This window comes from Triturus cristatus, chromosome 12, assembly GCF_964204655.1.
Source record: "Triturus cristatus chromosome 12, aTriCri1.1, whole genome shotgun sequence".
Lineage (NCBI taxonomy): Eukaryota > Metazoa > Chordata > Amphibia > Caudata > Salamandridae > Triturus > Triturus cristatus.
Genome location: NC_140595.1, coordinates 584,260,460 through 584,285,117, shown reverse-complemented (window position 1 = coordinate 584,285,117; position 24,658 = coordinate 584,260,460). Strand labels below are relative to the sequence as shown.

The 24,658-nt window shown below is 45.1% G+C and overlaps 1 protein-coding gene across 1 annotated transcript in view; it reads left to right on the top strand.

Annotated features, from left to right (window-relative positions):
- The window catches only part of LOC146776319 (polycystin-1-like protein 3), a 729,731-nt gene that overhangs the window by 644,417 nt on the left and 60,656 nt on the right, over positions 1-24,658 (top strand). The window lies entirely within an intron of this gene.

The window sequence follows — 24,658 nt, the reverse complement described above, 5'->3', positions numbered from 1 at the left end:
GTAACTGCTGGGCCAGAGCGGGTAGGGATGGATTTGACCTTGAGTCCTTTACAGGTGAAGACCAATATGCCTCGGCTTGTGCTCGTCTGTTCTTCTGTTTGTAGTAAATGCAACATCACAAATGTGTCTAGCAAATTGGGGTTAAACTTCTCTTCGCTTCTCAATTGTTTAATGAAGCACAATAATATGCATACATTAAAAAGTAATTGGTGAATAAATGGTAATAATCATGCTTTTGGAAAAATGTTATGCAGTAGACTAAGAATGCGAAAAGGTCAATGATAAACAAGAGACGGGATAAGAGAGCCGTTAACTGATAAAATAAATGTGATTAAATAGGAGGGTTGCTACAGGTACGTCAAGCAGAGATGTGCGGGTACCCTCATCCAGTGAAGGAGGGCAAAATTAAAGGAGAAAGGTGGACGGTGAAACGAATCCTCATGAGTCCATTACATCATGGATAAACTGACAGCCACTGCATTGATGACATTGGAAATAGTTTGGCTTCTTTTTATGGTGTAAATAGATGGTCAGATGTCCGGAAGTTCTACTAGAAAATATATGCCAAATGTGATGTATGTGTCTGGGGTGGACTGGTTGTCTTTAAACTAGTACAACAAGAAATTACTATTTTGAACTTATGGTATCAGATTTCTTTTATTACCTTTGTTGAACAAGCTTGAATAGTGACTCCTCTAAAGGCATAACAATCTCTGTCAGCGTTGTGGAGATCTGTAAATATGGTGGGCAGTGGCCCTCCTGAGCAGCAGAGGTTATTAGCCATAGATGTGGTGGCCATGCTTGACAATTTGGTGTTGGCAATCCCAACAGATGAGGCCTTAATGGCTTTTTGCAGGAAGTTCTCTATAGATGTAGTGTTCAGTTTTGTGTTTTGTTTTACTTTTGATGAGCCAGACTGTCAGGTTTGCTCTCTGCTTTTTCATGGAGGTTGCCAGTAGCCCATATGTGTGTCTCTGTGAATTGAGTTGTACCTTCTGAGTCTCAGATGAACTGGGGGTGGAGGAGATTGGCAGGGCTGGCTACTCCGACCGCGTGTGGGCTCAAGACAGGCCCAGTCTTATCCTGGGCTTTACCAGAGACACGGCGCAGATGTATGCTGATAGCCCCACCCCTCGACCTATACAGGGGCTGGAGTCAGTGGCCAGAAAACAGGAGGGAGGTAGCGCTTTGGCTCACCACTTCAGTCATAAAGTCTAACTTGCGGGGGAGCATTTTAGGGACAGAGACTAAAAGGTCTATTAGAATAGCAAGGACACGTGCCCTTTACAGTCCCCACACCCCAAATTACATATGTAACATAGTGCTGCACGGTATTGTGATGGGAGTCTTGCTCCTAGCTGGATGCAGAGATGGGAACCAGCAACGGTACAGTAACAGTAGGAAAAGGACTAGTGAGACAAGAAAGCCAGATGCCCAGTGTTACAGTTTGTGTCATGCAGTCCTCCACACGGGGTGAATGCAGGCAGCACAATGTACTTTGTCTTGAGTAAAGTGCCTGACCTGGAAAGTTTTGAAGTGAGTAAAACTAGTCAACACAAAATTCACTGATAGTATTAAATATTCCAGAATTGCCACTTCGAGACATGCTGTATATACTCTGTGGACTTACAGCTTGCCCATCGCTTTTCATTCGTTTCTTTGCGTTTCCTTCCCGAAAGCTTACTTCTGTGTGGGTAATGTGTATTTTTTGTCCTTCCTTTTGGTGTCTTGCACCTTTCCACGGAGCAGGGGCCTATTACTTGTATCCTTTCACTTTGCTGTATGTCTGTTTGTTTATGCACACTACTTTTTTCATTGGTTTCTGCTCGTCTTGTTGGAAGTGCTCCTTTTCTTTTTTGTAGTGTTATTGGTAACGTTTTTTTTAGCATTCATTTATTTTTCTTTGTTGTATATTATATTTGTATTGGCAGTACACCAATTTCTAAACAACTTTATTATATTTTGTGACTAGAAAGCGCTCACCCAAAGAAAACTTTTTTATTTTTGCTGGAATTCTGACTCTGTATAACACTAACATAGGAGACAGCTTGTACGATATCTGTATTTTTACTGGAATTTTACTTAAATACCTGCTGCTTTAACCTCACAAATGGGTCGGCCGAGCGTCACAGTGCTTGGAAGCAATAGGGTGGATTTAGGGAGGTAACCAAGCGTATTGTCAGAACTTTTTTAAAGTTTAAATAATATTGGCGAGTAAAAGCAATCACAATTTTGATTACACTACGATTATTTGCCTGCTGTGAGGAATACTTTTAATTCACAATATGAAGGAGAGGCTGCTATTTTAATGTATGTCTGAAAAAACTCAATGACGATGAAAAGCGTGTTTCTCGGCGTCCGTGATTGTTAGTAGTTCACCTCGAACTACTAATAGACGCCGAGAAGCACACGTTTTTCCAAAACAGTGGGACGGTTTTCGTCATTTACAGAGGATACTTAGCCACGGCTGGTTTCTGATTAATTAACGTTTACATGACAAATCCTTCTTTTAATACGATTTAGTTCCCATGACGAAGGGTTTGCATAAACCCGAAATGCATTGGGAAATCGCAGAAGCAAAAGCAAAGAAAGAAGTACTTCTGATATTTTTGAACCATGTATACTTGTGATGATGTGGTGTAACACTCATTGAGATATATTCTGTAGTCATCCCAAATATAAAAACAAGCGTTGTATAACACATGGTGGTTTATCATTAAGTACGTTTGTTACAAATGCTACGCAATGAAGTATAATTGTACTGGAACCCTAGAGGTCCAAGAGTAGTGCGCTTTGTGAAGTGTGTACTTGTCATGTACACCAGTTTTGCAGACATCATAAGCACACACCCCTGTCTATTTGATTGATGACGTTGTTCATGTTCCTGAAAAAGGTTGTGTTTACTTGTCAGCAATAAACAACTGTTAGCGGCACCGATGGGTCACATGTTTTTTATGAGTCACACTTGGGTCACTGTAGACCACAGATCAGCTTGGAATGATCAGATAAGAGGCAGACGTTTCTTTATTTTCTAAAGGGAGTGCAGCTGTTGGATAACTCAGTGGGTGAATGCATCTGTTGCTTAAATCTGCACACAACCTACAAGGCATAGCTTTAAATATGGCAGGTCTTGTAAGTATTTTCACCCTTCTAAATTAATAGTATAAGGACCAGGCTCACTATTTACAGCAAGCATTGGCAAAGCCAATTAATTTTGCCTGTGCGTGAGCTATTGTCTTTGTCAGCATCTTTTTTTAGGGTCCGCCTAGGCAGCGCACGTGCTGTCTCTTCAAGACATGCTGTATTCACTCTGTGGGCCTACTGCCCACCCATCATTTATGAATAGTAACTTTTAAGAGTCCTTTGCAAAGGCTTGCTAGTATGTGGTTAATCTAGCTGATATGTCCCTCCTTTTCACGTGTTGTTGTCGCCCACGGAGCATGCCCATCTTTCTTGTAGCATTTCACTTAACTACATTTACGAAGCATTTCACTTGACTACATTTACGTTTGTCTGTGCGCTCTATTTTTGGTGTGTTTCTGTCTGTTTTTCAGGTAGGTCTTCTTTTCGTCCTTTGTCGAGGTGGTGAAGCTTTTACTCGTTTTATGTGTGTTATTTATCTGTATATTTTCGGAAATATGGAAACTCTTGCTGGTAGTGTAGCATTGTTTTGGCAAACCTTTGTTTATTTTGGTACCTTTGTTTTTGGAGACCACGTGTGAGTAACGTGTAAAGGCTTTGAGGCTTTCCTTTGCACTGCAGCACTTGTTTAATTTTGATGTCATCATGTGCGCAAGGCACTCATTGGTACAGGCTACAGTAGCAGTTTAGATCTATTGATGTCACTATGCATGCAATGCTTTTATCAGCATATCGGAAGTCTTTAATATTGTGATGTCATCATACACTTGAGACTTTCCTTGGCACAGCAGCACTCGTTTAACTTGTGATGTGATCAAGGCCTAAATATACTTGCTCGACTACTAACAAAGAAGGCAGAAAGTAAAAGTGATCGTTCTGTATGTGTTTTACATTGATAAGCTACACACAACTGGCATTCCACTATCACCCATAACAAAAGGTTAATATTGTATATCTGCTGAAGAAAACTCTTCTAGGTTTTAACGTCGAACACCCAAAACAGCTAAATATGTCTGCTTAGATATTCAATTTTATTCTTCCTGTCCCACCACATTATTGAAATAAGCTTTGACAAAGCCAATAGGTCTCGCCTTTAGGACCTACTGGCTTTTAAAATTGCTTTTGGCGAGACTATACAGCAGTGAGAGACACACTTGGCAGTATCTTTGAAATACAAGCATTGGCAAAGCCAATCGGTCCCGCTTATGTGAGAGCTATTGGATTTGTCAATGTCTTTTAGTCATGTTGTACAGCAGTGTGGCTGCCGTTTGGAATGGCTAAATGTTAGTGGTGTTACATAGAGTACAGTGGCATCAAGGAGAGTGGAGTAGAGTGGCACAAAGCGGAATGGCATAGAGTGGCATGAAGTGGAGTAGTGTAGAGTGGGTTACAGTATTGTAAAGTGTAGTGGTATAGAGTACAGTGGCATAGAGGGGAATGGCATAGAGAGGAGTTTCGAGGAGGAGTGGCATAGGGTAGAGGTGCATAGAATGGAGTGGCATACAGTAGAATGGCATAGAGTAGAGTCGCAGATGGTACAGTAACGTGGCATAGAGTAGAGTTGTGTACAGTGGCATACAGTGACGTAGAGTGGAAGGGAGTAGTGCAGAGTGGCGTACAGTGGAGTGGCAGAGTAGGGTTGCGTAGAGTAGAGTGGCACAGAGTAGAGTGGTGTAGAGCTGAGTGATGTAGAGTGAAGCAGCATACTTTCTGCTTCTTCATTAGTAGTCAACATAGTATATTTAGGCCCAGCTTTACAATGAGGTCTCACTAGTCGGTGGTGCTGTAGCGGTATTTTAGAGGAGAATAGTATTGACACATCCTGTTCTTTCTTATGGTTTTGTGTGTTGCCAGGTTTAGACTCAAGCTCACCTAATTATGATGGCTCTCAGTCTTCTATTCTATTTATCATTATTTAAATGTCATAGAGCTATCTCAGGGAATTAGAAAACCTCAAGTATGACATTTGCATTTTCTTACTTGTTTAGTTGGGATGTCACTGCCCTGCTCATATAAAAAGTACTCCTCTTAACACCAGGCTACGTTTCTAATAGATGTTTTCTGACAGTATGCGTATAATGTGTTTAGCAGTTGTATGTCATTACACAAAGTTCAACAATATCGACCTACAAAAATATCATCATCAAGGTGAGTATTTATGTACTTTTATTAACTCTGCATCTACTGACAGTCACACCTTCTGTCGTAGTGGTTTTGTGGATTAAATATTTTTGTCATGCGATATATTGAGTTTTAGAAAAAGGTCTAATTATGCAACCTTTTCCTACAGCACCCTATGCCCGCTTTTAAAAATGTGTATGTCCCATTCTCATCCTGTTTTTCGAATAAATTCTTAATTGATTTTCTGTAGTAAACAAAACTGAATACAGTTTCAAGATAATCTTTGCTAATAAATTACATTGAGGACAGACAAAGTCTCAACACACCCTTGTTATGTATGTTTTTCCTTACCCTCAGTTTTCGGACATGGAGTCCGCAACCCCTATCCTGATCTTTGTGCGGATCTTCCAGTCATGATAGGTTAGATGAATAACAAAGCCATACTCACCTATTAACATATACGTACAGTGAGATGGAATGGTGAAAAGACAAGAAAAGGGAGAAGAGCAAACAAAGGAAGGTGGACAAGAGAAGGGGAGACAGAAAGACCTATAAAATAAATGCAGCAGTACATAGTATCAAATTCTCCCCTCGAAACCCTACAGAGGACTTCGTACTGTATATATTTGCTCTGACACACCATGATATGACTAATTAGTGTTTCTGCAAATCAGTCTACGGACCTAGGAATAACTACAGTAGCCACACTCATGAGACTCCTCTCTCCAAAAACACCCAAGCGTGAAACTCAGCAGCGTTCATGCATGGTTTAGTTTCCTTCTGGCAAGACCAGGAACATTAGACAGTAATGGAGCTGTTCACCTTATGTCTCCGATGAAGGGGAGAGGGGTGTTGGGCGTACTGAGAAGAGTGCCCCTGCTATAAGCCGTATACAAAAATGGTGGATTACAAAAGTGGAAAAACAGGCCCCAGACAAGGTCAACCATTATGATGAGCTCCTTAAGCCTGAATATATTCTTCTTGCATGTGGCTAGGCGTAAAAGTTCATCCTACCATTCTTGGTATGTGAGAACAGTCAGTGTATGCCAGTGACAGAGAGTGCACGTTTTTGCCACCATCCGGGCAGTCAGCCTCACCGTTTACTGTACAAAGTTGTGTCATCAGTCCTGAGTGTCATGTAGAATGGTAATTTGGCTGTTCCCTGGAACAGACACACACCATATCATGTAATGTAAGCCAGATGTCTCTCAAGTATATGTTCAGCCACGTACATGACAATATTATGTGAGTAATACCACAAACCTGGATGTTGCATCTCCAAATTATCATCTGGCTTCGGTCGGTCCTTTTTCAATTGTATGGTAACCAGTACCAGTTGTTTAGCACCTTAAAATACTTATATTTGAGCCTAGACACTCTCAGTTCCCAGTCATGGACCTCCATCAGGCTGTTTAGTCCTCATCTGTGTGTTCTGTACCTAGTCAGGTCTGCCAATATACCTTTGCTGCGGGCCATGTTGATGCTGAATATAGATTGTCTATGAGAATTTGATAAATGCCCAATATGGTACCCTTAAATTTCACTTATGTCACCAGGTATTTCTGTATTAATGGCACGTGTCATGATATGGAGTCTAGGCAGAGACTACTTCACAGACAGTGTAGTAGTTGCTTATTCTTCCATTTTTGTGAGGCTGATCTTCCAAAGTTAGTGTGGAGTGTCCCAGAAGATTTAAGTGTGCCCCCCCCCCATAGGTCACCCAGTGTTCTGATCACAAATCTGTCCCATATTAACCTTCTGATTATTTCACCTCCACTTTTGACATGAGCATGACCCGGGCGGTGCATCTAGGCATAAGCAACCCTTCATCCCCAGGTTCTTCCTGTAGATTGTCCATAACCATGTTCTGCAATCTTTTAATACCAAGGCTACCCAGGTATTTTAGCTTGGTGGTCTTCCATGTAAGCCAGTATTTTTTAGTTGTCCAGGTGTCCAGGTGTTTAATCAGGGAAGTGCCATGCTTTTGCCCCAATGAATCCTGTACACTGTGTATATTGAAAATACGTTTATCAAGGACATGAGACATTGTATTGACTCATCTGGGGCAATGTGCGTCAGAAGGATGTTGTGTGCATATAACATCGCTTTTGTTTGTCCTCCTGAGCTCTTTACTCCGCATTCGGTCTGTTTGTCTCATGTTGGCAGCTAGCGGTTGCAGGGTTAATAGGAACAGGGAGCGAGGGCCTCATTGCCTTGCACATGCAATGGAGCACCCTGCTTGTTAAACCCTCTGTCTGCCTGCCTCATTAGAGACCAGCGGACCTTAAGTAGTCGACGGAGCCCTGTTGGCTCAATGGACAGAATACTTCCTTTGACTGCCCAAAGTAGAAGAGGCCATTTGAGGAAGGACATTACGTCATCCACCCTATTTAGTTAGTATGGACGGTATAATGCCTTTTTTCCTGTCCATCACCATCCTTCAAAACCTGGCAGTGAGGGACGGGAAATAAAAAATATAATAATGACCACACAGACTGGGAGTAAACTCCCAGGGTGTGGGGGTCATTCTTTTTTTCTTTGTTTTTCAAAAACAAGCTTCCTCTTTTGAAGTTTGTTTGTGGGGGGAAAAAAGCCAGTAGTTTGGGGTACAGTGTCAAAACCGACAGTGTCCGTACACCAAACCTTTGGGATATTGAAAGGAACCTCCATGACTCTCCTTACTTTTAGGGAGTAGCAGTGTTAATAATACTACCTAGAGGTGACGCTTCACTCCCCGTAATGCTCCTTTCCTTATGGAGTATTAATGTTGGCAGTTTTATGTAGAAATGTACTCCTTTCTCTCTATCAGGTTTATTGTATTTCCAAAACAGCTGTTTTAACTGTGAAACGTAGAAATTACTCTGTGGACGTGTGGGAAGGGCGGACCGGAATAACAGGCAGGGAGGCCGAATATAGTGAGCAATGTCTGGGCTATTTATTCAACAGATGAACAGATGTACAGAGTCAGAATGCAGGAAGGGACGGTTGACTTGGCTGGTGACCCGGGTCGGCGAGGTGGAATCTGGATCGAGTCTTGCTTCCCCTTTTCAGCAGTTTTCTCCTCGGTATGGTACTGGGGCTCCACGGAGGCTTGGGAAAAGGAGAGAAGCGTAAGGGCTTTTAGTCCGAGCCACACCGTCGGAATACTTCCACCGACACCCGAGAGTGAGGGTTTACGAAAGAGTGAAGTGAGGGCGGGACGGAAAGGGGAGGTGGAAGAGGCAAGTAAGAGAGGGGAGGGGATAGAGGTGCCAGGTGCTGGGCAGTGATCGGGATTTATACAGTGCTCGTGAAAAAGGGGATAAGTATACCGTGTCTTAGTGCGCGTGTCTCCTATGCTATTTACAATTCTATATTTACAACTCTAGGTACAAGAGGGGCACTGAGAAGGGTGACGTGTACTCACGTGCCCCGCCGCAACTCTCGTCCGAGTTGCGGCCGCTCTCCAGCCTCCTCCTGAGGACGCCACCAGTCCTCCGTCCAGACGTCCTCGTCCTCTTCCTTGCTTCGGTCTAGCCGTGCTGCGCCGCTCTCTGTCGGGGGTTCGTCGCTCTCCGCTGCCTCCTGCCACGAGTCGGTTGCTCCGAACGCCTCTCCGTCGTCCTCGGGGCTTTTTCTATCTTCCGGCTTGTTGTCTGGCCGCCCACTTTCGGGGTCAGGGCCGGGTGCTTCCGGGTCGATCGAGGTCGTCCAGTTTCTGCTTCCGGGATGGCTGGCGAGTGTTTCCGGTTCACCAAGTCCAGGGGCCGGTACCTGCAGGGGACGAGAAAGAGAGGGTGTCCTGGGTGACCGGGACGTTAATCGACCGAGCGCGGGGGACAGGATCCCCGCGCCCGGACACCGCTGTAATGAGGTAGTTGTCGCCTCCGTTCCACATCCCCTTTCCCTAGCTGTCTTTCTGGTAGGGGGGCTGGGAGGTGGATACCGGGACAGATAATCAGCGTTGCCCTGTTGTAGTCCTTTCCTGTGTAAGGTTTTAAACCTAAAGGGCTGTAGGGAGAGAAACCACCGAAGGACTCGGTCATTGTGGCCCCTATTGCGGGCCATCCATTCTAGAGGGGCATGATCGGTGTATAATATAAATTCACGCCCCTCCAGGTAGTACCTAAGGCTTTCCACTGCCCACTTAATGGCTAGGGCCTCTTTCTCTATCACTGCATAATTTACTTCTCGGGGAAAAAGCTTCCTGCTGAGGTATAATATTGGTCGTTCGATCCCTGTCGAGTCCTTCTGTGAGAGAACAGCCCCTAAGCCCTGATCAGAGGCATCGGTCTGCAAGATGAAAGTTTGGGTATAGTGCGGGCTGACTAACACCGGCTCCGAGATCAGGGACTGTTTCAGTCGTTCAAAGGCGTGGACCACCAGGGTTGAGGGATGTCTGAGCAGTTCTTCAGTTCTCGTGGTTTTCTTCAACAAGTCAGTTAAAGGGGCCGCGGTTTGGGAGAAATTCGGGATAAACCTCCTATAGTACCCCAATAAACCCAGAAAGGCACGAAGTTCCTTCCGGGTTTGAGGGAAGGGGATGGCCTGAATGGCTTTGATATTATTGTTCTGAGGCCGTATGAGCCCTTCCCCCAACAGGTATCCAAGGTATTTCACACTCTGGGCAGCTAGGGTGGTCTTGGAGGGGTTGATGGTAAAGCCATTGTTCCCCAGAGAGGCCACTACAGATCGTAAGTGTTGTAAGTGCTTCTCCCAACCGTCGCTGTAAATGACGATGTCATCCAGGTATGCCCCGGCATACCTTATGTGTGGCTGTAGTACCAAGTTCATGGCTCTTTGAAACGTAGCCGGGGCACCGTGAAGCCCAAAGGGCATCACCTTAAACTGAAACAAACCCTCAGGGGTGGAAAAGGCGGTCTTGGGTTTGTCTGTTTCTTTGAGAGGGATCTGCCAGTAACCCTTGCAGAGATCCAGGGTGCTTATGTACTTGGCTTTGCCTATGCGTTCCACCATTTCGTCTACGCGGGGTAAGGGATAGGTGTCGAAGGCCGATATTTTGTTCACTTCTCTAAAGTCAATGCAGAATCTGGTGGAGCCATCTGGCTTGGGTACTAGAACTATAGGGGAATTCCAGCTGCTATTGGAGGGCTCTATGATGCCCATTTTCATCATTTGATTTGTCTCCTCTCTGATGATGGCTCTACGAGCTTCGGGGATGCGGTAGGGCCGTTGTCTCACGGTTTTTCCTGGTTCCGTGTGGATGGCATGTTCAACCACGGTGGAGTGTCCTGGAAGGGAGGAAAAGACTGTTTGCACCGAGGACAGGGCTCGCCTGAGATCCTGTTTGTTAGGTTCGGGGAGGTCAGGGTCAATGCACCCTTCAAAGGGAGGGGGTATTGTATTGGACAGGACAGGACGGGGTCCCTCCCACTTCTTCAAGAGGTTCACGTGATATATCTGCGTGATACCTCGGGTGGGTTCTGTTTCCACTTCATAGGTAACGGGAGTCACGGCTCTTAGAACAGGAAAGGGGCCCTGCCACTGCCCTAGTAACTTGTGGTCGGAAGAAGACAATAGTAACAGTACTAGATCGCCAGGATTGAACTTCCGGGCTTTGGTTCCCTTATCGTACTGGTGTTTTTGGGTGTCTTGAGCGGCTACCAGGTTCTGCCTCACAATGACCCTTATCTGTTCCAAGTGGGTCTTTAGGTTGTCCACGTATTCAGGTAAGGGTCGGGTTCTGTCGGGTTCGGCTTCACAAGCTTCCTTAGCCATATCTAAGAGTGTCCGTGGGGCTCTTCCATACAATAATTCGTATGGTGAGTAACCTGTGCTGCTTTGAGGCTTACACCTGATGGCAAACAGCGCCAGGGGAAGCATCTCCTCCCATCTTTTACTTTCGAGGCCCAAAAGCTTTTTAAGGGTCGTCTTAAGGGTGGCATTGTATCGCTCTACTAACCCATCTGTCTGGGGGTGGTAGGCAGCTGTTCGTATTTGTTTGATGCCTAGCTGGGAGCAGACTTGGCGCATCAGGGAGGATACAAAGGGTGTCCCCTGGTCAGTCAATATCTCGCGAGGAAAACCCACCCTCGAAAAAATGGATATGAGGGCTTTGGCGATGTTTTGAGTGGTGGGGTGGCGTAAGGGTACTGCTTCCGGGAATCGGGTGGCATAGTCCACCAGTACGAGAGCATATCTACATCCGGATCTCGAGGGAAGCAATGGTCCTATAATGTCCATGCCCACTCTTGTAAAAGGGACATCAATGATGGGGAGGGGCTGGAGAGGAACCCTGGGGGGCCGGTATCGACTATTCCGTTGGCAGACCGGGCACTCCCGGCAATACCGTTTGATCTGTCCGTGTACCCCTGGCCAGTAAAACTTATCTAGGATTGTATGACCGGTTTTTTCATCACTGAAATGACCTCCCAGCAAATGGCTGTGGGCTAGGAACAGTACTTTATCACGAAACAACCCGGGGATAACCAGCTGGGGAGGCTGTTGGGGTCCTCCCTTTCTGTAGAGGAGTCCGTTTTTCCGGAAGAAATAAGGACCTACATGTAGGGGATCTTCAGCATCCAGAGCACGCGCCCATGCCTCCTGCAACACCGGGTCTTCCTGTTGCGTGGCGCGGAATTCCCTGTCGGTTTCCCATGGGTGGATATCGACTTGGGCAGGAAAGGCCATAGCAAAGTCCTTTCTTTCGTTCCTTTTCTGTCTTTTGGTCTTGGTTGGTTTGCCCGCTGGACGCCCAGGAGGGGATTCACGGGAAAACGGAGCTTCGGCCCACCATTTCCTCAGAGATTCGGTGGTGTCTTGAAGGAGATGGGGTAGACCACTATAATCACTTCCCAATATCGCTTGTTCGGGGAGAGTAGGTATAAGGCCCACCGTTAACAGACTACCCATATCCGTGGGGTTTTGGACATGGACCTGTGTGGTCGGATAGTGCTTGGTGTCGCCATGGACACATTTGATAGCCACGGTACCTGTCACTGGACCGACAGGGTGAGGTAGTTCTTGGGGTCTTAGGACACTTTGTCTGCATCCAGTGTCGGCCAGTGCCATCATTCTGTGTCCTTCAATCCGCACTGGGCATCGAAACGGAGGAGGGGTGGTTTCAGCGGTGAGACATACATAGTTTCTAGCCATCCCTATGTCCATGGGCTCCTCCCTTTGAGGACAGACGCGAGCAATATGTCCATACCCACCACAATGAAAACATTGGGGTCCAGTTGGGTGGGGGCGAGGCAAGACAGGATAAGGCATAAGGGAAGCGGGCTCGGGTTTCCTGACCACCTGAGGGGTTCGTGTGACCCGGGTATGGTTCCCCGGAGGTATGCGGGAATGATGTTCCTCCTTGGGTCGCTGGGATTCCTGTGCTCTGCTATAGGCGCTGGCTATTTCCACCGCACTGTCGAGAGTTAGACGTGCATGTTGGCGTACCCACTTCTGGGTGGCAGGATGCAGGGAAGCCAGACATTGCTCCAAATATATTTTGGATAGAATGTCTTCCTTAGTGGCTGTAGCCGATTTTAACCACCGATTGGCCAGATCTTGAATACGGAATGCTAGAGCCCTAGGAGTTTCTTGGGGTCCTTCCCTTGCTTGACGGGGTCGGACCCTATATGTCTCGTCGTCTATCCCTAATCGTTCCAGGATGCAGGTCTTGATGTCGGCGTATGGTGTTTGTCCCTGGATATTGGCCTGCTGGTAGGCGGCCTGCAGTTCTCCGGTCAATAGGGGACCTAAGTAGTGGCCCCACCGGTTTTCGGGCCAGGCAGCCGCCTGAGCTAGGCGCTCAAAGTTCGTGAAGAAGTAATCGGGGTCCTCTCCAGGTACATACTTCTGTACCACGACTGAGGGCAGGGAGGTGACGGGTCTTTGTTGCCCCATAACAGTGGTGAGTTTCTCGAGGGCTTGGTCCTGCGCGGTACCCTGGCCTCTCAACACATCATGCAGCTGTCCCCTATCGTCTTCAGCCGTTTTGAGGAATCTTTCCATCATCTTCCCCAGTTGCTCCTGGCATTCTGCCAGTTGTTTGACTGTGGCCTCCATGCCTCCGGGCGATCCCACTTCTGACACCACTTGTGGACGTGTGGGAAGGGCGGACCGGAATAACAGGCAGGGAGGCCGAATATAGTGAGCAATGTCTGGGCTATTTATTCAATAGATGAACAGATGCACAGAGTCAGAATGCAGGAAGGGACGGTTGACTTGGCTGGTGACCCGGGTCAGCGAGGTGGAATCTGGATCGAGTCTTGCTTCCCCTTTTCAGCAGTTGTCTCCTCGGTATGGTACTGGGGCTCCACGGAGGCTTGGGAAAAGGAGAGAAGCGTAAGGGCTTTTAGTCCGAGCCACACCGTCGGAATACTTCCACCGACACCCGAGAGTGAGGGTTTACGAAAGAGTGAAGTGAGGGCGGGACGGAAAGGGGAGGTGGAAGAGGCAAGTAAGAGAGTGGAGGGGATAGAGGTGCCAGGTGCTGGGCAGTGATCGGGATTTATACAGTGCTCGTGAAAAAGGGGATAAGTATACCGTGTCTTAGTGCGCGTGTCTCCTATGCTATTTACAATTCTATATTTACAACTCTAGGTACAAGAGGGGCACTGAGAAGGGTGACGTGTACTCACGTGCCCCGCCGCAACTCTCGTCCGAGTTGCGGCCGCTCTCCAGCCTCCTCCTGAGGACGCCACCAGTCCTCCGTCCAGACGTCCTCGTCCTCTTCCTTGCTTCGGTCTAGCCGTGCTGCGCCGCTCTCTGTCGGGGGTTCGTCGCTCTCCGCTGCCTCCTGCCACGAGTCGGTTGCTCCGAACGCCTCTCCGTCGTCCTCGGGGCTTTTTCTATCTTCCGGCTTGTTGTCTGGCCGCCCACTTCCGGGGTCAGGGCCGGGTGCTTCCGGGTCGATCGAGGTCGTCCAGTTTCTGCTTCCAGGATGGCTGGCGAGTGTTTCCGGTTCACCAAGTCCAGGGGCCGGTACCTGCAGGGGACAAGAAAGAGAGGGTGTCCTGGGTGACCGGGACGTTAATCGACCGAGCGCGGGGGACAGGATCCCCGCGCCCGGACACCGCTGTAATGAGGTAGTTGTCGCCTCCGTTCCACATACTCCTTTCTTCCAAGCATGCTTGTACCATTGAGGAAGCAAAAGTGGTATGTTGGTTCCATGCTCTGTGGCATGTAACTTGAATTGGGGAACGTGCAAACCTGCCTATATTTTATTTACATTTTTATGTTTATAAGTTTTTTCTGGCACAAACGGTACACAGGTGGGCAGCCCTGCGCTTTACAGATTTCCAGAAGAACAAAGTAGAACAAGTATAAGGGAGTACAAAATGTAGCCAAGAGCAGCTCCTACTGTAGGATACCCAGGGCTACACGAGTCTACATGCATTTTTAGGTCTGGCTTGACAGTGCATCTGTTGCCTGTACGTATGTAATAAACAAAAAAGAGCTTCCAGAGTTTTGCTTAGACTCCTTCCACATGTTGGTTCCCCGATGGGCCACATTGGTGTGTTTTTACTAAAAAGGCTGTTTAGGGCACTTTTTGGCATGTGTTAAAGCTTATACTACATCAGAGCTTAGTTGATTAGGGTGTCAAGCCAAATATCATGGCTATAGGCCTGATCTGTTTATTATAACATGTTATTATAAAGGCACTAGGTCTGACATATTTATTGTGAAAAACATATGTTAAGGTCACTAGGCATTTAAGTGTGTATTGTTATTACTCTAAATTAAAGCCTACTGTAAAGTACTATAATAATAATATACTTTATTTCGGTCAAGAGACCATAAAAGTGCAATTGCAATATAAACTTTATAATAAATAGAGCATACAAAAAAAATTATGATAAACAATGATCAATAGGATGGGCCTTGTAGAGGACCCCAGGGAAAGCAATTACCACTATCAACATAAACCTCCATAATAGCCTACAACTGAGTTAAAATGTGGTCCGCCATGTTGGATAGCCCAGCCTCCCTTATCTAGAAATAATTATCCCATTCATAAGGTCCATTTATAATAAGTGCTCTGGTCTACTATTAAATAGTTTAAAGAATAAAATAAAAGATCACCGATAGCCCGGCCTTTCTTATCTAGAAACAATTGTCCCATTCATGAGGTCCATCTATAATAAGTGCCCTGGTCTACTGTTAAATCGTTTAAAAAATAAAATAAAAGATCACATAAAAAGACAAGGTTAAAATCAATTCATTAAAACAATTTAGACTAATAATACTGAGATTGTGAGAAGCATAACTTATACAAGCATAGCAGCAATAATTATTAAAAGTTCACAGATGTTAAACTTTTAATACATATTGACCGACCCCCACATAGAAACCGAAAGACCGCAAATACTAATAGCTCATTTGTGTCAGTTTTCAATAATCGCAATGTCTTCCAGTGATGTCTTATGCCCTTCAACGTACACCATGCAATTATCCATTTTTTACATAAGATAGAGTATCTGGGACACAAGAGCAGAAAATGGGCCTCTGTTTCCCTCAACAACGGGCAATAGGGGCAACTCTCTGGATCATGTTCCATATTACACCATCTTGAGGTGAGGGATCTTAAGGGTAGGGTATCGAATCTAAACTGGATGTACACTCGTTTCTTCCCTGCTGGATAAATCATGTCCATATAGGACTCAAAACTTGCCGAACATTTATGAAGTAGAAATAGCCGTATTAGTGAGCCCTCTCTATGCTCAACCCAAATTCTGGTCAGATCCCGTCCCAAGAGATTTTATTTAGGAGCAATTTATCACCTTTGGTGACTTCGCCACGCTGCTTTTTGACATGCTTCAACCATGGTGTTCGGACAGATTTATCACAGTTAAACAGTTAATCAGATCCCTAAGTGCCTCTCTATAAATGGTTAGTCCCGGAGTAGACCATACCCTCACCCAGTTTAGCAATGGTTTAAAGTAGGATACCAAGTGAATGGGATTAAGGGCTAAATCTAATCTCTATGGCACAAATAGGGTGCTGTGCGGCAGATTGAGGAGACCTTTAATACATGTATTTTCCTCAATGGTTAGAATAGATGCATCAGCATAGCCCCAAATCTCTGCCACGTGGATGGCAGCTGACAATGTAGTGGCTTGAAATAGGGCCGGTGACACGGCCCCTCCAGTCGTAGACTTATGTTTCCTATTAATTAAGTGTGCCTGCTGATGTAGTCTGACCTTGCTTTTATCTATTTGCAACCCCCATCTTAGAGAGCCTGACATCCTAATACCCAGATAATCAAATTGAGCAGTCTGCTCTATCAGGGCGCCTTCAATTCTCATTTTCCCTCTGAAGGACCTATGGAGATTAATGCCATTAAACTTAGACTTATCAGGATTTATTTCTAGGCCTCTTGTTTTTGCAGAAGGCTGCAAACTAATCCAGTTCCTTCTGAAGTCCCATCGGGGTCCTGGAGATGAGTAGGGTGTCATCAGCGAACATTAGAATCGGGATACCAGCAAGTTTTGGGGCATCATGTTCGGTTGCGGATACCCATTTCACTGCCCCATTAATATACTAAATAAAAATGGGGCAAGTACACAGCTCTGTTTGACACCCCTTCTAATGGGGATCTTATCTGTGAGGTCGCCAGTGTTATTCCACCTTACTTGTGTATAGGTGTCAGTATGCAATACTCTGAGAATCCATAGTAGATCCTCCGGAACCCTGCAGTTTCCCATCACCCTCCATAGCCTATCCTTAGGGACCAAATCAAAAGCTGACCGCAGGTCAATGAAGGCTACAAATAGATGTTCTTTCTTTAAGGTAAAAAACTTCCAGCACAGAACTGAAAGGCCTGTTCTATAGTACTTATTTTATTCCTGAATCCTGCCTGTGCGTCTTCCAGGACATGGTTATCAGCCAGCCAAGTTTGCAACCTGGTTAGTACCCATCTGCAGAATATTTTTTGACTGGTATCCGGTAAACTAATAGGCCTATAATTTGATGATTTGTCCCTGCCTCCCTTTTTGTAGATTGGAATAATAGTAGCGCCCTGCCATGATGGTGGGATTTTGCTACCTCCCATAATGGCGTTACCCAGGTGGTTAAGGTAAGGGACCCACATCTCAGGTTTTGATAAAAACAAATCACCTGGAATACCATCCAGTCAAGGCGCCTCGCCTTTCTTAGTTTGTTTAAACGCATACTCTCTTTCGCTCAGAGTAAAGCAGGCGGAGTTCCTAGGTGGGCGAACCTTGCTTGTTACATAGGTGAAAAATTCAGTGGATATTAGGTCATTCGCGAGCTCTAGGGACTTACTAATAAATTTATTGTTACATGTAATCTTACAGATTGTCGTAGTAATCAAGGGTTTTGGCATTGGCCTCTTCCTCACACAAACCCGGGGGGTATTCACTGTGATGACAGTTGTTAGGCCTTGTGAGGGGAATTGTATATTGTTTTGCAACCTGTCTTTTACTGCATGTTTGTAATTTTATAACTGTATGATTTATAGTTGCCAGTTTATGTGCACTTGAGAAGGCCAGTATTGGGCAAGGGGTAAAGCCAATGGTAAATGCTTTTTTGGTTCATTCGGAAATATCTTTCCACATTTCAGAGGTTTGATCTGTTTACTACGAAATGTTATAACAAAGCCAATAGGCCTGACCTACTATCTTTTGTGAAAAGTATCTGGCTTTTTAGATATGGATTTTGTATACATTTGCAGTTATCACATTTTATTACAGGCCGTAGAAAGGTATTTGGTTACATGTACTCTCAGAGATTACAACAGTAAGCAAGGGTTTTGGTGTTGGTCACCCACTCTGACAAACCCCGGGAGTAGGATTTCTCTGCGATGATTCTTGATAGGCTTATTGTGAGGGGTTGTATATTGTTTTGCCAGCTTTAATTGTATACATATTCATAATTTTACAACCGTGCGTATGATGGCTGCCAGTTTATGCACACTTCAGTAGGCCTGTGTTGAATACAGCATCAAGCCATTAGTAAAGACTAAGAGCCACATGCATCAAGTGAAAAACCGGTCGCAAAAGGGCAGATTCGCAGAATCTGCCCCTTTGCGACCAGTATTTTTGCATTTTGGATGTATCATCCCAAATGCAAAAATCGCAATTTGAGAAATCGCAAAAATAGTGATGACTTAATTGCGATTGCATTTAGGGAATCGCAAATTGCGATTCCCTGATTGCAATGCATAATGAAATCGCAAATAGCGATTTTGCAAATAGGGGTTGCAAATTACCATCAATTTGAACTTGATGGTAATTTGCAAAAACTTTGAAAAATGCACTAAAGTGCATTTTTCAAAGTTCATGGTTGCACAACATGTGTTCTCATTACAATTTCAGGGGTGCAACAGGGTGTCCTTTTGGCACCCTTGCACCCTTGAAATTGCATGTGCAATTTGCGAGTACCTATTGGGTACTCACAATTTGCGCATGCAATTCCCATTCATTCCTATGGGCCTGTAGGCCCATAGGAATGAATGGGAAGCCATTCTTTAATTGCGACTCGCAATTTGCGAGTCGCAATTAAGGAATGTTTAGGAATCGCTATTTTTTTGCGATTCCTACATGGATAGGCTTTTGCGATTCCTTAATTGCGATTCCTTAATAATCGCAATTAAGGAATCGCAAAAGCCTACCTTGATGCATGTGCCCCTAAAGGCCTTATCAGTACACTGGGAAAAACGATGTCAGATTCTTAGGCGTGATCTGTTTGTAAGGAAATGGAATGACAAACCAAGTAGACCTTATTTTCTTATTGCGAAAAGCATGTGTAAAAGGCAATAGGCTTTTTAGGGTGAATTATTCACTGTGCTAAAGCTTGTAGGCAGGTTTATTTGTTACATGGAAATTTATGGATTACCTTCCTGATAAGGTTTTTGGTGTTGGCGACCCACCCGAACAAACCAGGAAGAAAGACATTTGCACTATAGTAATCCTTATTAGGCTCTATTAGTAGGGATTATATATCGTTTTGACAACTGCATTTTGGACATGTTTGTAATTTTATGATGGCATGGTATGGTTGCCTTGTGGGAAGGCTTATAAGCAACATAGTAGGCCTGAGTTGGTTATAGTGACAAGCCATTCTAACAGCTAGAGGCCTGGTGGCTTCACTAGAAAGAATATTTCCAGTTCCATAGGGCTGATCTGTTTATTATGACAAATTATGATAAATGTAGTAGGTCTGACTTATTGATTGTAAAAGTATATGTTAAAGTCAATAGGAAATTAAGGGTGGGTTGTTATTTCTATATATTAAAGCCAACGGATAGTGTATTTTATTAAATGAAATGTTACAGATCGCCTTTGTAGTCAACGATTTTGATGTTGTTTACCGCCTCTGACAAACTCTAGGGGTAGAAGATTTGCACTGTATTAACTCCTTCTAGAATCTCTTAGCTGCCTGCCAGGATCTTGTAATAAAAAGAAATTAAGTAATACATCCATCCAAAACCAGAGAAATTCCCCCGTTATAGTAAGTTCAGCTAACTATAACTCGTGCGCCCGCAATGCACTGCTGATGACGTCACATATTACATCACTCATGACATGGTCAGTGACATCACTCATGACATCACTGATGACATCTCAAATGATATCACTGATGACATCACTGATGCATGGAGGGGGGCGTGGCCTCCGGCACGATGCCGGTCTTTTATTTTTTTTATTTTTTTAAGAAGGAGGGCTGTGTGGCCCCCCTTCTTTTTCTAATTTATTGGCCCTGGGGACCCCATCCCCCAGGGCCTGCCCCTAATTTTTTTGTTGAAAAAAATTAATTTAGCCCTCCCAAGGCCTTAATCGGCCCCGGGGACCCCAACCCCCAGGTCATGGCTTTTTTTTTTTTTTTTATTCTTTAGGAGGGGGGCTCCCCTCCTCAGGCCACTTATGACCCCGGGGACCCTATCCCCCGGGGCCGGCCTTTGTTTTTTATTATTTTAAAAAAATATATATTTATAGAAACACCTAGGACATGCTGGACTTGTATGTACCTATCACCATGACGATTTGCGTGATATTAATTAAAAGGCGACTATACATACAGTGAATCCATGTGGAATGTATTTACACCGCTAGTGAAGTTCTGACATGTCTGACGCCCTACCGTGCCTAATCCCGGCGCCCCCGCCGGTGGGTACTCTCCAAGTAGACACCCTTGTCGTTTATTTATACAAACATGGGTAGCTATTGATGGGCACATTTATTACACACGCAAACCAAGCCATTCAAAGGGGATTCGACAAAAATTCGACCAAACTATGCAAGAAACCCCCCTCACGGTTAATAAAAAACACATCCACCGCCGGATGTGTAATACTTATTATTTTACTCTCTGGAAAGGAGACGAACCTCACTTGAGAGTCACAGCGCGCTCCTGGCTGAGCCCAATGCTGTGTAACACCCACCAGTGCCCCCGAGTGCCACACACCTCTGTGTTGTATTCCACCAGCTAGTGCGTATGCTATGACACTCTCTAGCCCATGTGCACTGTAACACCACCCCGTGAATATGTCATGCCACACTTGCCTTCGCACGGGTTATATTGCCCCATCTAACGTGCCTTCCTCGATGCCTATGTTATAACGCACAGCGCTATGCCATACATATTACAATCTGGGATCCATATCTTTGTCACAGTGCATATGCAACGTTACACTCCCCAGCACATATTTCATATTACAACTTTAGAGACTAGTTAGGTTACACAACACTGCCCTGTGCATATTACACTCCAAGGCGCATATCGCATAGCACGCGCTAGTGCCTGTGCTATCTCGCGCTCTCCAATGAATCTGTCATTGCGCACAATGTATTGCATATTATATTTCACGCCCCGGTTCATCTTATATCACACTTTTTGGTGCATAGTTTATACTATATACTATATCTAGTTTTCATTTTCAATCGTGCACTCAGGACTATGTTCAATATAACACTGCGTCCACCTACCCTTTTCATGGGCATTACATTTTGCGATGGGGGGTGGAGGGTCAGGGGGTGTTTCTGCCAAGTGAGCCCGGAGTCACAGTCACAAACGTCCTCTTCTTCCTGAATAAAAGTGAGATTATGCTGCATACTTGTTCATATTTTAAGTAGTTCGCACAGACACATTTTAAAAACAATAAAGTTCCTAATACCCACCTCTCTGAACAGTTAGCTTGCTGCCCCATCCACCTCCTCCCTATCCTCTGTTGTCTGAATCCATGGACTAGCCTCCTCCCTCCTGCCATGCATGGTCTGATGTGCTGCCACTGCCCTCCATTTAGCATGATGTACCAGTCCACTCCTCCTGCCCTCCATTGCCCAATTCTTTGGCCCATCATTGACCTCCTGCTTAGCCTCTGTGCTTAGCTTGCTGCCCCTATTCTCCTTCCCCCTGCCCTCTGATGTCTTTGTGCATGCCCCTGCTCCATCCTTTTTGCCCACCATGTTCCATGGACCTGCCACTCCTATCTACTCTGAGTGTTCTGTTGAGCTGCCACTCCCCTCCCACCTGCCTAGCATTGTCAGATGACTGTAACCTGTCCCTGCCACCTCCACCCTGCCTGTCCACATGCCATGCCCCTATCCCCTTCCTCCTGTCCTCCATGGTCCATTTTACTGCCACACCCTTCTGCCCTCCCTGGTCTGTTGTGCTGCAACTGCTCCTCCTGCCTGCCCTGCACGGTCTGTTGTGAGGCCCCTTCCCCTGAACTCTCTTGTCTGTGCCCAGGTCCTGACCCTCCCTTCTATTCTCCATGGTCCTTTGTGCATGCCCCTGCACCCTCCTTCTTGCTCATCATAGCCATCGTGCTGCCACTAACCCTCCCGCTTGCCATGCATGGTCTTCTGTGCTGCCATGGCCCCTCCCACCTTCCCTGTGTGGTCAGCTTGCTGCCCCTGACCCCCTCCCACCTTCCCTCCATGGTCTGTGTGTATGCCATCATAGTCTCACTCTTGCTCTCCATGGTGTGTCTTGTTTCTAGTGCCCATCCTGCCTGACCTCCATGGTCATCTTGCTGCTCCTGCCCTGCCCCCTTGCCCCCAGCCCTCTGTTTCCATGTGCAGACCCCTATTCCCTCCCTCCTGGCTTGTCTGTTCCATTGTAATGCCCCTGATCCATCCCTCCTGCCCTTTATGGTCTGTTATGCTGCAGCTTTCTCTCCTGTCTGTCCATTATGGTCAGCTAGCTACCATTGCCTCTTTCCCCTCTGTTCTCTGTTGTCCATGTGCATGGTCCTGTCCCCTCCCTATTGCTTTCTATGGATTGTTGTGCTGCACTCCCGTCCCGCATGCCCTGTGTGGTGTATTGTGCTGCTGCAAACCCTGATGCCTGCCCTGTAGGGTCAGTTTGGTGCACCTCTCCATGTCCCTCCTGTCCTCTGTTATCCGAGTCCATGTCCCTACCCCAATTCCTCCTGCCTACCATGATCCAATGTACCATACTTGCGAACATTTTGAACTTGGTAAGAGGGAGATTTTGAAAAAAACCTGGAGTATTGATTTTCCCCTTTGAGTTACATTGAAAAAGAGGAGATTGTAGACAGGAGACAGATAAAATAAAGCCCATTTGAGCTTAAAAACATTGGACGTTTCCTGGCTGAAACGGGTCTGTTGGCATGTATAGCTGTACTACCACTGCCTCTTCCTTCTGCCCACAATATATTGCCACAGCCTCTCTTGCCAGTCCTGTATTGTTGGTTTGTTGCCCCGCCCCCCTTTCCACTGCCCTCCATAGTCTGTTTTGCTGCCACTGCCCTTCCTGCCTGCCCAGTGTGGTCAAATTGTTGCCTCTGCACTCTCCTACCTGCCTTCAATTTTCAGAGTCCGTGCCCCAGGCCTCTGCCTCTCAACAGTATCCCAATGAACAACTAGATTGCTTACATTCTTTATTTATTACAAAAGTGTGGAACGCCTGACGTCATCTTGATGTAAACAAAACTGTAATACCTAGAGCATTTCCTTTAGAAATTACATATATGAGAGGGTCTTATTTGCATCAAAATTATGGTTAGTGCTCTAAAAAACAAAAATGAGGACATATTTTCTGAGTTTTCAAATAGCGACAAAGAACTTTTAAATTATTTGTAATCTTTATGTTTTTTTATCCAGTTGACCACTTGATTAAATGTTGCACCTAGGGGAGAGGATGTGGTGTTACTTCCAGAGCTGCAAACTTTGCAACTGGGGAAGCAGGTTGTAGTTTCTGCTTCAGCTCATTATTCTGTGATTCTGGTCAAATCACTTAATCTCCCCATGTCTACAACCAAAATGAATTTGATCTTGTGTGATGTAACCAATGCTCATGTAAAGCACTCCAATACCTGACAAGTCTGCACTATATAAAACTGCAAATACACAAAAAATAAGTGTTTTGCACACTTCTGTCATTGGGCTACATGTGGGCTACATCTGGGTGATATTTGTGCTGCATTTGGGCTCTTTTGTCTCTGGTGGCCATCTTGGGAGATTTCTTTGTTATGAAGTTTCCTAATTTCCTCATTTACTGCAGTCTCCTTAGTAGGAAATGCTTTCAGTTTTTTACTTTGATTCCATCAAGAAGGTATTCAGATATGTCACACATGTGCCATAAATTCTGAATGTTAGCACTCTAGTTGCTCATTAGATCACTGTACTAAAGCTACTGCTCACCACGGAAGTCTGCTGCTGGTATTAAAAGTGCATGTTTCAGTCTGCATATCAGAATTTTTTAATTAAATAGAAGAGGATTTGAGAAGTCACTCAAAATGTGCCCTAATTTTTCTTTCTTCAGCACTAATCATAATTTCTATGGCAAAATGAACCCCCTCATTGTGTTCCTTTTTAAATTAAATGTTTTAAGTGTTACCACTTTATTCCAATCAAGATGGCTTCAGGAGTGCCATACTTTTGTCATAAGTAAGACTGTTAGCGCTCTAGTTGTTCGTTAGAACACTCTGGGACATTCTGTCATTGGGCTATACTTGGGCTACATCTGGGTGATATTTGGGCTACATTTGGGCTCTTTTGTCTCTGGTGGCCATCTTGGGAGATTTATTTGTTATGAATTTTCCTAATTTCCTCATTTACTGCAGTCTCCTCAGTAGGAAATACTTTCAGTTTTTTACTTTGGTTCCATCAAGAAGGCATTCAGATGTGTCACACATTTGCCATAAATTCTGAATGTTAGCACTCTAGTTGCTCATTAGATCACTGTAGTAAAGCTACTGCTCACCAGGGAAGTCTGCTGCTGGTATTGAAAGTGCATGTTTCAGTCTGCATGTCAGGATTTTTTTATGAAATAGAAGAGGATTTGAGAAGTCAAAATGTGCCCTAATTATTCTTTCTGCAGCACTAATCATAATTTCTATGGCAAAATGAACCCCCTAATTTTGTTCCTTTGTAAATTAAATGTTTCAAGTGTTACCAGTTTATTCCAATCAAGATGGCTTCAGGTGTGCCATACTTTTGTCATAAGTAAGACTGTTAGCGCTCTAGTTGTT